This window comes from Boleophthalmus pectinirostris, unplaced genomic scaffold, assembly GCF_026225935.1.
Source record: "Boleophthalmus pectinirostris isolate CB_2022bp ecotype Guang Dong unplaced genomic scaffold, ASM2622593v1 HiC_scaffold_3, whole genome shotgun sequence".
Taxonomy (NCBI): domain Eukaryota; kingdom Metazoa; phylum Chordata; class Actinopteri; order Gobiiformes; family Gobiidae; genus Boleophthalmus; species Boleophthalmus pectinirostris.
This window is the reverse complement of record NW_026571299.1, coordinates 9232487-9245003: the sequence shown is the minus strand read 5'-3', so window position 1 is coordinate 9245003 and position 12517 is coordinate 9232487.

Sequence of the window (12517 nt, the reverse complement as noted above, 5' to 3'; positions counted from 1 at the left end):
TCAGTGTTGGGAAGGTGACTTTTAAAATGTACTCCCCTACAGATTACAGATTACAGATTACATACCCCAAAATGTAGTTTGTAACGTAATCCATTAAATTACTTAAAGTGAGTAATGTAATCTGAATACTTTGCTTCTCTACAGCAAATCAAGTAATCCAAAGACGAGGATATCGTAACAAAAGATGTTTTATCTGATAAAAGAGAATAAAAAAGCCCAGACTTTACTTAACCAAATTAAAAATATTATTGACAGAAGAGAAGGAGACACGGTCCATGCAGAATGATTTAGTCCTGTTAAATCCCGTTTTAGACCTGGTTAAAGACCTGGTTTAGACCTGGTTTAGACCTGGTTTAGACCTTGTTTTAGACCTGGTTTAGACCTGGTTTTAGACCTGGTTTAGTGTCTGGTAATGAGTGGAATTATGGAAAAAGAAAAGAAAAGGGGGATTTAGCCCAAAATGTGAAAACAGGAAAATAGCGCCATGTAATCCATTTATTTCAACACAGTAACTGTAATCCAATTACCACTCACTGAAACAGTAACTGTAACTGAATACAGTTACTCATAATTTGTACTCTGATTACTCCGGTACATGTAATCTGTTACTCCCCAACACGGCCCATATTACGCTGTTTCCTGATCGTTGTGACTCAAACTAAACACAACTCGAACATTAGAAACGGACTTAAAATGCCTATGACAAGTTGGACTAAAACACAATTAAAATCGTCATATTTAAAATTTTACAAAAATGCATTAGCGTTTTTTGTTTTTCCAGTTTGGCAATATTTTTAGTTTTCTTCCTACAACTGTACAACATCTCACCCTGATGTAACAGATAATACTCCCTACAACTGTACAACATCCATCCATCCACCCATTTTCGTCCGCTTATCCGGGGCCGGGGGCAACAGCCTAAGCAGGGACTCCCAGACTTCCTTCACCCCAGACATGTCCTCCAGCTCCTCCGGGGGAATCCTGAGGTGTTCCCAGTCCAGCCGAGAGACATAGTCCCTCCAGCGTGTCCTGGGTCTTCCCCGGGGCCTCCTCCCAGTGGGACATGCCCAGAACACCTCCCGAGGGAGGCGCCCAGGAGGCATCTGGAACAGATGCCCGAGCCACCTCAACTGGCTCCTCTCGACGTGGAGGAGCAGCGGCTCTACTCCGAGCTCCTCCCGTGTGACTGAGCTCCTCACCCTATCTCTAAGGGAGCGCCCAGACACCCTGCGGAGGAAACTCATTTCGAGCGCTTGTATCCGCGATCTCGTCCTTTCGGTCACTACCCAGAGCTCATGACCATAGGTGAGAGTAGGAACGAAGACTGACCGGTAAATCGAGAGCTTCGCCTTTCGACTCAGCTCCTCTTCACCACAACGGTCCGATACAGCGACCGCATCACTGCCGAAGCTGCACCGATCCACCTGTCAATCTCACGTTCCGTCCTCCCCTCACTCGTGAACAAGACCCCGAGATACTTGAACTCCTCCACTTGAGGCAAAGACTCCCCACCCACCCGGAGAGGGCAAGCCACCTTTTTTGAAGCCAACTGCTTCACACTCGGCTGCAAACCGCCCCAGTGCACGTTGCAGGTCCTGGTTCGATGGAGCCAACAAGACAACATCATCTGCAAACAGCAGAGATGAGATCCTGTGGTCCCCAAACCGGACCCCCTCCAGCCCCTGACTGCGCCTAGAAATTCTGTCCATAAACACAATGAACAGAACCGGTGACAAAGGGCAGCCCTGGCGGAGTCCAACATGCACCGGGAACAGGTCTGACTTACTGCCGGCAATGCGAACACAGCTCCTGCTCCGGTCATACAGGGACCGGACAGCCCTTAGCAAAGGGCCCCGGACCCCATACTCCCAGAGCACCCCCCACAGGACACCACGAGGGACACGGTCGAATGCCTTCTCCAGATCCACAAAACACATGTGGACTGGTTGGGCAAACTCCCATGAACCCTCGAGCACCCGATGGAGAGTGTAGAGCTGGTCCAGTGTTCCACGGCCAGGACGAAAACCACACTGCTCCTCCTGGATCTGAGGTTCGACTATCGGCCGGATTCTCCTCTCCAGTACCCTGGCATAGACCTTACCGGGAAGGCTGAGGAAGTGTGATCCCCCTATAGTTGGAACACACCCTCCGGTCCCCCTTCTTATACAGAGGGACCACCACCCCGGTTTGCCAGTCCAGAGGTACTGTCCCCGACCGCCACGCGATGTTGAAGAGGCGTGTCAGCCAAGACCCACAACATCCAGAGACTTAAGGTACTCAGGACGGATCTCATCCAACCCCGGAGCCTTGCCACCAAGGAGCTTTCCAACCACCTCAGTGACTTCAGCCAGAGTGATGGATGAGTCCACCTCCGAGTCCCCAGCCTCGGCCTCCTCCTCGGAAGACATGACTGTGGGATTGAGGACATCCTTAAAGTATTCCTTCCAATCACAATACTTTGAGTATTGTGATTGGATTTGCAATATATGTTTTAAAGTACGCATTTTAAGACCGAAATATTAACTTTTAAACTAATCCAAGAATCCCGTGTGTTCCAGAACGTGTTTGTCTGCAGATTTAGGCTGACAGAGTTTTTCTCTCAAACAGTTAATACTTTGTTCCACCTTGTGATGTCATGTGGCAATACAGGAAGTGCTCGAACATGTTTTTATACTCCGCACACCTTCACTAGAATCATTCAAATAATTTACATCTATTCATTCATCCATCCATTTTCTTCTGCTTGTCCGGGGACCAGACCAGGTCCCGCCTCCATTCTTCATTTAAACACAAAATCGAAAACTGAAAAAACAAATCATTATCTGTTTTTTCATTTTGGTTTTGGAGACAAATAATGAAGGAAATAGTTGTTTTTTCGTTTTCTTATTTTTGGTTTTATATTGAAAAACGAATGAAGGAATGATACACGGATTAATAAGGCATAATTATGTAAAAGTCAAAATAACATTGAAAAATAAGTAATAAAATATAAAATCTGAGCTACATACAAAAATAAAAATATAAAATCTACAAGAGGTCAGGGGAAGACAGTGCAACAACGATATATTTAGGACATTATTTGGGGTCATCTGCGTCCTTTAAAATACCCCACGTAGCCTACACATTTTGTTCCTCCTTCACACATAAATCCATTTTCGAAATCGATTTATTTTATTATTTGCCCCCGACTCAGAGAGAGTCATGTGATGGCGAGCGTGTGCGTGTCCGTCTCCGCGGCAACGGCGTCAACAACAATGCGGGCAGCGGGCCTAGGTTTATGGACGGACCCAGATTGGATTAAGCGAGTGTGGACGCGTTGGTGAGGCATGTGATGGACGAGGAGATAAAAAAGCCACCGCAGAGACGCCCAAGGGTGACGCTGTGTGACAGTCAAGTGACGAGCAGGATTAGACACAAGAAGAAGAAGAAGAAGAAGAAACAGAAGAGTGAAATAAAAACTGGAATAAGAAGAAGGAAGGTAAAGGCTGAAACAGGATGAAAACAGGATGAAAACAGGACTAAAACAGGACTGAATCAGGACTAAAACAGGACTAAACCAGGACTAAAACAGGACTAAAACAGGACTAAAACAGGACTGAACCAGGACCAAATCAGGACTGAATCAGGTCTAAAACAAGGACTAAACAGGACTAAAAAGAGAACTGAACCAGGACTAAAACAGGACTAAAACAGGACTAAAAACAGGACTAAACAGGACTAAAACAGGACTAAAACCAGGACTAAAACAAGACTGAACCAGGACCAAATCAGGACTGAATCAGGTCTAAAACAGGACTAAACCAGGACTAAAAAGAGAACTGAACCAGGACTAAAACAGGACTAAAACAGGACTAAAACAGGGACTAAACCAGGACTAAAACAGGACTAAACCAGGACTAAAACAGGACTAAACCAGGACTAAAACAGGACTAAATCAGGACTGAATCAGGACTAAAACAAGTCTAAAAGAGGACTAAACAGGACTAAAAATCAGGACTAAAACCCGACTAGAACAGGACTAAATCAGGTCTAAAACAGGACTAAACCAGGATTAAAACAGGACTAAACCAGGATTAAAACAGGACTGAACCAGGACTAAAACAGGACTAAAACAAGAATGAACCAGGTCTAAAACAGGTCTAAAACAGGACTAAAACTGGACTAAAACAGGACTAAAAAAGGGCTAAACCAGGACTAAAAAAGGGCTAAACCAGGACTAAAACAGGACTAAATCAGGACTAAAACAAGTCTAAAAGAGGACTAAACAGGACTAAAAATCAGGACTAAAACTCGACTAGAACAGGACTAAATCAGGTCTAAAACAGGACTAAACCAGGATTAAAACAGGACTAAACCAGGACTAAAACAGGACTAAACCAGGATTAAAACAGGACTAAACCAGGACTAAAACAGGACTAAACCAGGATTAAAACAGGACTAAACCAGGACTAAAACAGGACTAAACCAGGACTAAAACAGGACTAAACCAGGACCAGGATTAAAACAGGACTAAAACAGGACTAAACCAGGATTAAAACAGGACTAAAACCAGGACTAAAAACAGGACTAAACCAGGACTAAAACAGGACTAAACCCAGGACTAAAACAGGACTAACCTAAAAGGACTAAAACAGGACTATAAACCAGGACTAAAACAGGACTAAACCAGGACTTAAAACAGGACTAAACCAGGATTAAAACAGGACTGAACCAGGACTAAACAGGACTAAAACAGGACTGAACCAGGTCTAAAATAGTACTCAAACAACATTTTAATAATTTACGTTTCACCAGTGAGACGAGTCGGGCTTAAAAAGAAAAAGACATGTTCAGATCATTTACACACACAGTCCGTTCACGCACCGGGACAAGAAGAAGAAGACAAACACTCAGAGTCTGACTAAAGCCGCACTGTGTAACTTTTATGGTGATTCACGTAGAGAAGATTTCTTCAAGTCATCTGGACATTGTTTCTGGACTCCAGCTGCAGCGGCTCCGTTCAGAAGTCATTTTCACGACGGCTCCGGCCCGAGGCGCTGGACTTTATTCCACTTTCATTACGTGAATGAAGTGCAGCTCCAAAGGGAGAAGCTTCAGAGTGAAACTGCACCCACCTCGTTTACACAGAACATCATTAAAGGTCATTAGGCCCCAGCGAAAGAAACGATTCCAGGAGCGTTCGGCGTCGGACACTGGGACCTGAACGAACCGAGGATTACACCATCTCCGCGGGAATGTGCTTGGACCGGAATGTTCCACAATGAACCTTAGTTTATTCAATTACAAGTGTTTTTATTATTCAGAAATACCTGGAAATAAAAACGCACTCTCCCCCCGCAGATCTGGGGTCTGTTTTTTACGAGGGGAGTAACGCGTTATAAAAGTAACGAAGTACTGTAATCAGTGTTGGGAAGGTGACTTTTAAAATGTAATCCCCTACAGATTACAGATTACACACACCAAAATGTAGTTTGTAACGTAATCCATTAAATTACTTAAAGTGAGTAATGTAATCTGAATACTTTGGATTACTTGATTTGCCGTAGAGAAGCAAAGACGAGGAAATCATAACATAAGAAGTTTTGTCTGATAAAAGAAAATGAAAAGCCCAGATTTTACTGAACCAAATTAAAAATATTATTGATAAAAGACGAGGAGACACGTCCACACAGCAGGATTTAGTCCTGTTAAATCTGGTTTTAGACCTGGTTTAGACCTGGTTTTTAGTCCTGGTTTAGACCTGGTTTAGACCTGGTTTAGTCCTGGTTTAGACCTGGTTTAGACCTGGTTTAGTCCTGGTTTAGACCTGGTTTAGACCTGGTTTAGACCTGGTTTAGTCCTGGTTTAGAGTCCTGGTTCTGGTTAGTCCTGGTTTAGACCTGGTTTAGTCCTGGTTTAGACCTGGTTTAGACCTGGTTTAGTCCTGGTTTAGACCTGGTTTAGACCTGGTTTAGACCTGGTTTAGACCTGGTTTAGTCTGGTTTAGTCTGGTTTAGTTCTGGTTTAGACCTGGTTTAGTTCTGGTTCAGTCCACGGTTCAGTCCTGGTTTAGTCCTGGTTCAGTCCTGGTTTAGTCCTGGTTTAGTCCTGGTTTAGACCTGGTTTCAGTCCTGGTTTAGTCCTGGTTTAGACCTGGTTTAGACCTGGTTTAGTCCTGGTTTAGTCCTGGTTTCAGTCCTGGTTCAGTCCTGGTTTAGTCCTGGTTTAGACCTGGTTTAGACCTGGTTTAGTCCTGGTTTAGTCCTGGTTTAGACCTGGTTCAGTCCTGGTTTAGTCCTGGTTTAGTCCTGGTTTAGTCCTGGTTTAGACCTGGTTTAGTCCTGGTTTAGTCCTGGTTTAGTCCTGGTTTAGTCACGGTTCCAGTCCTGGTTTAGTCCTGGTTTAGTTACCTGGTTTAGTCCTGGTTTAGTCCTGGTTTAGTCCTGGTTTAGTCCTGGTTTAGTCCTGGTTTAGTCCTGGTTCATACACGGCGCAAAAGTTCAGCTTCTTCAGCTTCTTCAGTTATTTTGTTGGACAGTAACTGAAAGTGCTGCAATAGTCGTGTAATATTTCACATTTTAAACCAACACATTAATATTATAATTTAACGAATCACTTTGAAATGACAGAAACACGTCATAAATAAATAAATAAATAAATAAATAAATAACACATTACAGATTTAAAGTCAGTTGCCCAACAGTGACAACAACATAACTCGTTTAAAAGCTCAAAAACTATTTGCAGAAAAGCTTTTTGATGAGCTGTGTAATGAACCAAACCTAAAATATAATCAAAATAATAAATACCAGCGCTCGTGACGTCAAAATAAACACTCTTTGAAGTCGCTGCTGAGGTGGAGGCTCCGTCCGTCTGAAACATGTGCAGTGATTTACGAGAGTTCGCTCCGTGCTCTTTTTCCAATGACTTCATTTTGATAATTTATGTTTCACCGGTGGGAAGGTTTAGGCTTAAAAAGAAATGTCCAAATGATTTCTACACACGGACGCTTCACATTTAGAGAAGAGGACACAAGACAGAACCAGACCAGAGACCAGGAGAACAGTCCACCTGCGCCGGACTTTATTCTCCCCCAACATTTGAAAAAACATTCGATCTCAAGTGAACTGATAACAGAAAACATAAGAACAGATGAGTGGGCGGAGTTAAGTAATCAGAGTACAAATGATGAGTAACTGTATTCAGTTACAGTTACTGTTTCAGTGAGTGGTGATTGGATTACAGTTACTTTGTTGAAATAAATGGATTACACAGAGGGATTTTCCTGTTTTTACATTTTGGGCGAAATCCCTAAACTAGAGCTAAACCAGGACTAAAACCAGGACTAAAGCAGGACTAAAGCAGGTCTAAACTAGATCTAAACCAGCACTAAACAAGGACTAAACCCGGTCTAAACTAGGACTAAACTAACACAATATGACACTAACAGTAGGTGGACATAACTGAAGGCAGCAGTGACCTCATATAAAAATCATTTCTCTATCAATAATATTTTTAATCTGGTCAAATAAACACTGAACAAACAAGAACTTTTCAGGATGTTGTTGTTACATTCATGTCGTTTTAAAAAGCACGACAATATCACAAAATCCAAAGTATTCAGATTACATTACTCACTTTAAGTAATTTAATGGATTACGTTACAAACTACATTTTGGTGTGTGTAATCTGTAATCTGTAGGGGATTACATTTTAAAAGTCACCTTCCCAACACTGCACGAGGTAAAGACCTTCCAGTCCAATATAACATACACTCTAACAATTGTAACACTGATTTATTCTGAATTACAAAAAGATTGGTCATTTATTTGGTGTTTTGGTACAAGACAATTATCCAATCAGAAAGCAGACGGAGCCTCACACGAGTCTTTTATTTGGGTTGCCAGGTTCAAAGCTGAAATCCAGCGTGTTTAAACCTAAAACGCTTCACTCTGATCTCAGAAATCTGGAGGTTCTGATCTTTCACACAGGGTTCAGTGCTCAGAAAAAAAATCTCCTGTTTCCCTCTAACCCCCTGTCCAGTGTTGGTGAAGGTGACTTTTAAAATGTAATCCCCTACAGATTACAGATTACATACCCCAAAATGTAGTTTGTAATGTAATCCATTAAGTTACTTAAAGTGAGTAATGTAATCTGATTACTTTGGATTACTTGATATTGTCGTGTTTTTTAAAACTACATGAATGTAGCGACCACATCCTGAAAATTCATGTTTGTTTTCTTCAAATTGTTGAGCTCAAGTCTCCATGAACAGACTTTTGTTTTACTGTAGAGAAGCAAAGACGAGGATCTGAACATTAGATATTTTTTCTGTTAATCCTCTCAGGCTCAAATAAATTTTGAGTATCAGGAAAAATCAGATATTTGGGGAAAATTATAATATGTAATATACAATCCTGACTTTTTTATCCTTTGTGACTTTTTGCACTTCTGGCCGTTTGCGTGGAGTCATTCTTACACATGCATCATCCACGTTTATCAGCACCGATGGGAGAAAAGGCTCCTGAGTAAAAAAAAAAAAAAAAAAGCTCATAAAATATGGATGTGGAGTAAGTAGGTAATTGGAATTTAGCTGTTGCAAATCTGCAACGTCTGCCTGGAGAGGGTTAAAAGAAAAACTAAAAAATCCAGACTTTCCTTAAACATATAAATATATTATTGATAGAAAAATGATTTTTCTGAGGTCACTGCTGCCTTTAAATGTAATTGTAAATAACCAACAAGTATAAATGTGAAGAATTCCTCTGAAATGTGTCTTTTTTTACGACCTCTTCCCTCGCCGTTTTGAACAACCAATCACATCGCACGCTGCAGCGGTTTGTGGAGCGGTTATGGTCAGACAACAACTGCCCCATACCAGAAAAACAACAAACCAGCAGGACGTTACTCTCCTCCAGATTATCTCTCAACATCTCCTCAAACCAAACACAAAACGTTCCACAATGTTTCACCAGTGTCGGGGAGTAACAGATTACATGTACCGGCGTTAAGTAATCAGAGTACAAATTATCCCTCAGTAATTCTACTAATTGCCGGAAACTAAACTAGATCTTAACTACATCTAAAACGGGTCTAAACTAGATCTAAACCAGGTCTAAAACCAGGACTAAACTAGATCTAAACCAGGTCTAAACTAGATCTAAACCAGGTCTAAACCAGGACTAAACAGGACTAAAACAGGACTAAACCAGGACTAAAACAGGTCTAAAACCAGGACTAAAACCAGGTCTAAACCAGGACTAAACCAGCACTAAATTCAGGTCTAAACTACATCTAAAACAGGTATAAACCAGGACTAAAACCTGGTCTAAACTAGAGCTAAACCAGGTCTAAACCAGGTCTAAACCAGGTCTAAAACCAGGTCTAAACCCAGGTCTAAACCAGGTCTAAAACCAGGACTAAAACCAGGTCTAAACTAGATCTAAACCAGAACTAAAACTAGATCTAAACCAGGACTAAAACCAGGACTAAAACCAGGTCTAAACTAGATCTAAACCAGGTCTAAACCAGGACTAAACAGGACTAAAACAGGACTAAAACCAGGACTAAAACAGGTCTAAAACCAGGATTAAAACCAGGTCTAAACCAGGACTAAACCAGGACTAAATTCAGGTCTAAACTACATCTAAAACAGGTATAAACCAGGACTAAAACCTGGTCTAAACCAGGTCTAAACCAGGTCTAAAACCAGGTCTAAAACCAGGACTAAAACCAGGTCTAAACTAGATCTAAACCAGGACTAAAACCAGGACTAAACCAGGACTAAAACCAGGTCTAAACTAGATCTAAACCAGGTCTAAACTAGAGCTAAACCAGGACTAAAACCAGGACTAAACCAGGTCTAAACCAGGTCTAAACCATCCCAGTCTTTGCTTCTCTACAGCAAATCAAGTAATCCAAAGTATTCAGATTACTTTACTCACCTTAAATAACTTCATGGATTACGTTACAAACTACATGTTGGTGTGTGTAATCTGTAATCTGTAATCTGTAATCTGTAATCTGTAATCTGTAGGGGAACACATTTTAAAAGGAAACTTCCCAACACAATGCTTCATTCATTTTCGCTGGACTGCAACTGTCCTTTTTAATCTCCTACACTTTGTCGTGCTGTTTTACAACCCAAAATTCAATCCAGTAAAACTCGTTCTCTTCCTGCAGGATTCGTGCCTCTGGCTGCGCTCAGACCGTTTTGATTGTTAAATAAATTGTAATGTAATGTTGCTCCACACGGCGAGTACCAGATCTCACCATTAACCTTTGTACTAAACACTATTTATTTACAACCGTTGCCTGGTTTTTTATATTTTTTGGCGAGGAACGTTCGAAAACAGCATCTTGTTTGAGTGCTTTTGATGGTAATAGGAAAAACAGAGAGAGGAGAAAGCTCGCTGACATTAATTGGTGTTTATGACTTAATTTGGACTCTGTGCAGAACGCCAGGGAAGTCCAGATGTGTCAGATGCCTCAGCCTCACATGAACTGTTCCAGTGAATGGATCAGATTTCTATAGTGCTGTTTTGGACCCTTTTCGAGAGCATTATTCAGTCTCTCCACACTCCAATCACCAACATCATTCAGCTCACACCACTCTTCAAACCAGGCGTGTGGGTGAAGTGTCTTGCTTCACCCAAAGTCATCAAAGGACAGTTTTAAAACAGGTTTTTAGTTATTTTTTTGGTTTATTTTTTGTTTCCTACATTACATAGTTTAGACATCTTCAGTGAGTGTGTATACATGCACATCAATAACCCGGTTATTAGCCATACCCCAGTTATGTCAGTATTCGGGTTACTGCGTTTACATGCGCATGAGAAACCGGGACACTCATATCCGCGTGTACATGATCAAATGGAGTATCCCGGTTTCTTGACATAATCTTACAAATGCGCAGGCGCAAAAATTAACTTAAATCAATTTCATAAACCAGGAAAAATACAAACCGTGAGCTCCTTTAGCATAAGAAGCTAAGGAGCTACGAGATCTCCCACAATCCACTGTGCAGATTCTTCATTAAAATCTTCTGCATAAATAAACTCAACTTTACAACATATAAACCATAAACACTATAGACACATCAGCCCGTTTGATCAGATAATTCAGCTGTGATCACATTTGTTTACGTTTTACAGAAACGAAACTTAAGACCGTTTGGCTAATTAGCATAAACTGTTAGCGGCGATAAAAACAACTCGCTCCTTGCGCCGCTGATGTGATCAGTTTCTTTTGGACTAAATGACACGACTCTGTGGATTATGTGTGTTATTTCTGTGACAGAAGAGGCGCTAATGATGGTAAGTGTGTTCCGTGCGTATAGAGTATAGGAGATAGTTCATGTTTTAGCTTTTCAGCGTCACACGAGTGCAGGTCGTACGAGTGCAGATTGTACATGTGCAGGTTTAGCGCAGCTCTTTATTTTACAGTCATTTCACTCGTTTGGTCACTTTATTTATGTTGGTCAATTTATTTATGTGACTACTGTTGTGGTGAAAGGCTGGAAAGTGTCTTTTGGACGCATGCGCACTCAACTTTATGTTGCAGTAACCGGGGTACTGCGTTTACATGCCACAAGTAACCCGGTTACTATCGGAATAAACCAGCTACAGTAACCCGGTTTCTAATAACCGGGATACTGCCATAACCGGGTTACTGAAACCGGGTTACTGCGTTTACATGCACCATCAAGAAACCGGGATACTCAAAAAACCCGATCATAACCGGGTTACTGATGTGCATGTATACGCACTCAGTGAGAATCTAAACTGTAAATAACCATGGAAATAAACAAGAAACTTAAATGAAAACCTGTGTCCAAACTTTTAAGTCAAAAGGGCCCATCTCATCGTCGAGAGGAGCCAGTTGAGGAGGCTCGGGCATCTGTTCCTGATGCCTCCTGAGCGTCTCCCTCGGGAGGTGTTCCAGGCATGTTCCACAGGGAGGAGGCCCAGAGGAAGACCCAGGACACGCTGGAAGGTCTATGTCTCGCCTCGGTTGCCCCCCGGAGGAGCTGGAGGACGTGTCTGGGGTGAAGGAAGTCTGGGAGTCCCTGCTTCGACCCGGCCCCGGATAAGGGGAAGAAAATGGATGGATGGATGGATGGATCATCTCATGTAGAATAACTCTTTTCACATTGGATCTTCTGCAAATACACAAGCACAATTTGGGTTTTGGAACATCCATTACACGATAGTTATGAAATCTTACTGATTTATTGGAGGCGTCACAGACCAGGAACTATGAAAGGCCGACTATTGCTCACCCCTTAAATAAACTTAAAACCGCATGGCTAATTTGCATAAACTATGCGAAGAAAAAACTGATCTTGTGCACTGATGCAGTCAACTTCGGCAGACTGACCGACTGTGTCTGCTCGCTCCTTCTGAGTGCAGAGAGCTACAAGAGCCGCTCAGTTTAATGGACCAATGAAAGATCATGAAAACACGGACATTTGCATCACTTTATGAAAAAAAAAAAAAAACGGACGGCCAGGACAGGACATGGAAAATGGACATGTCCA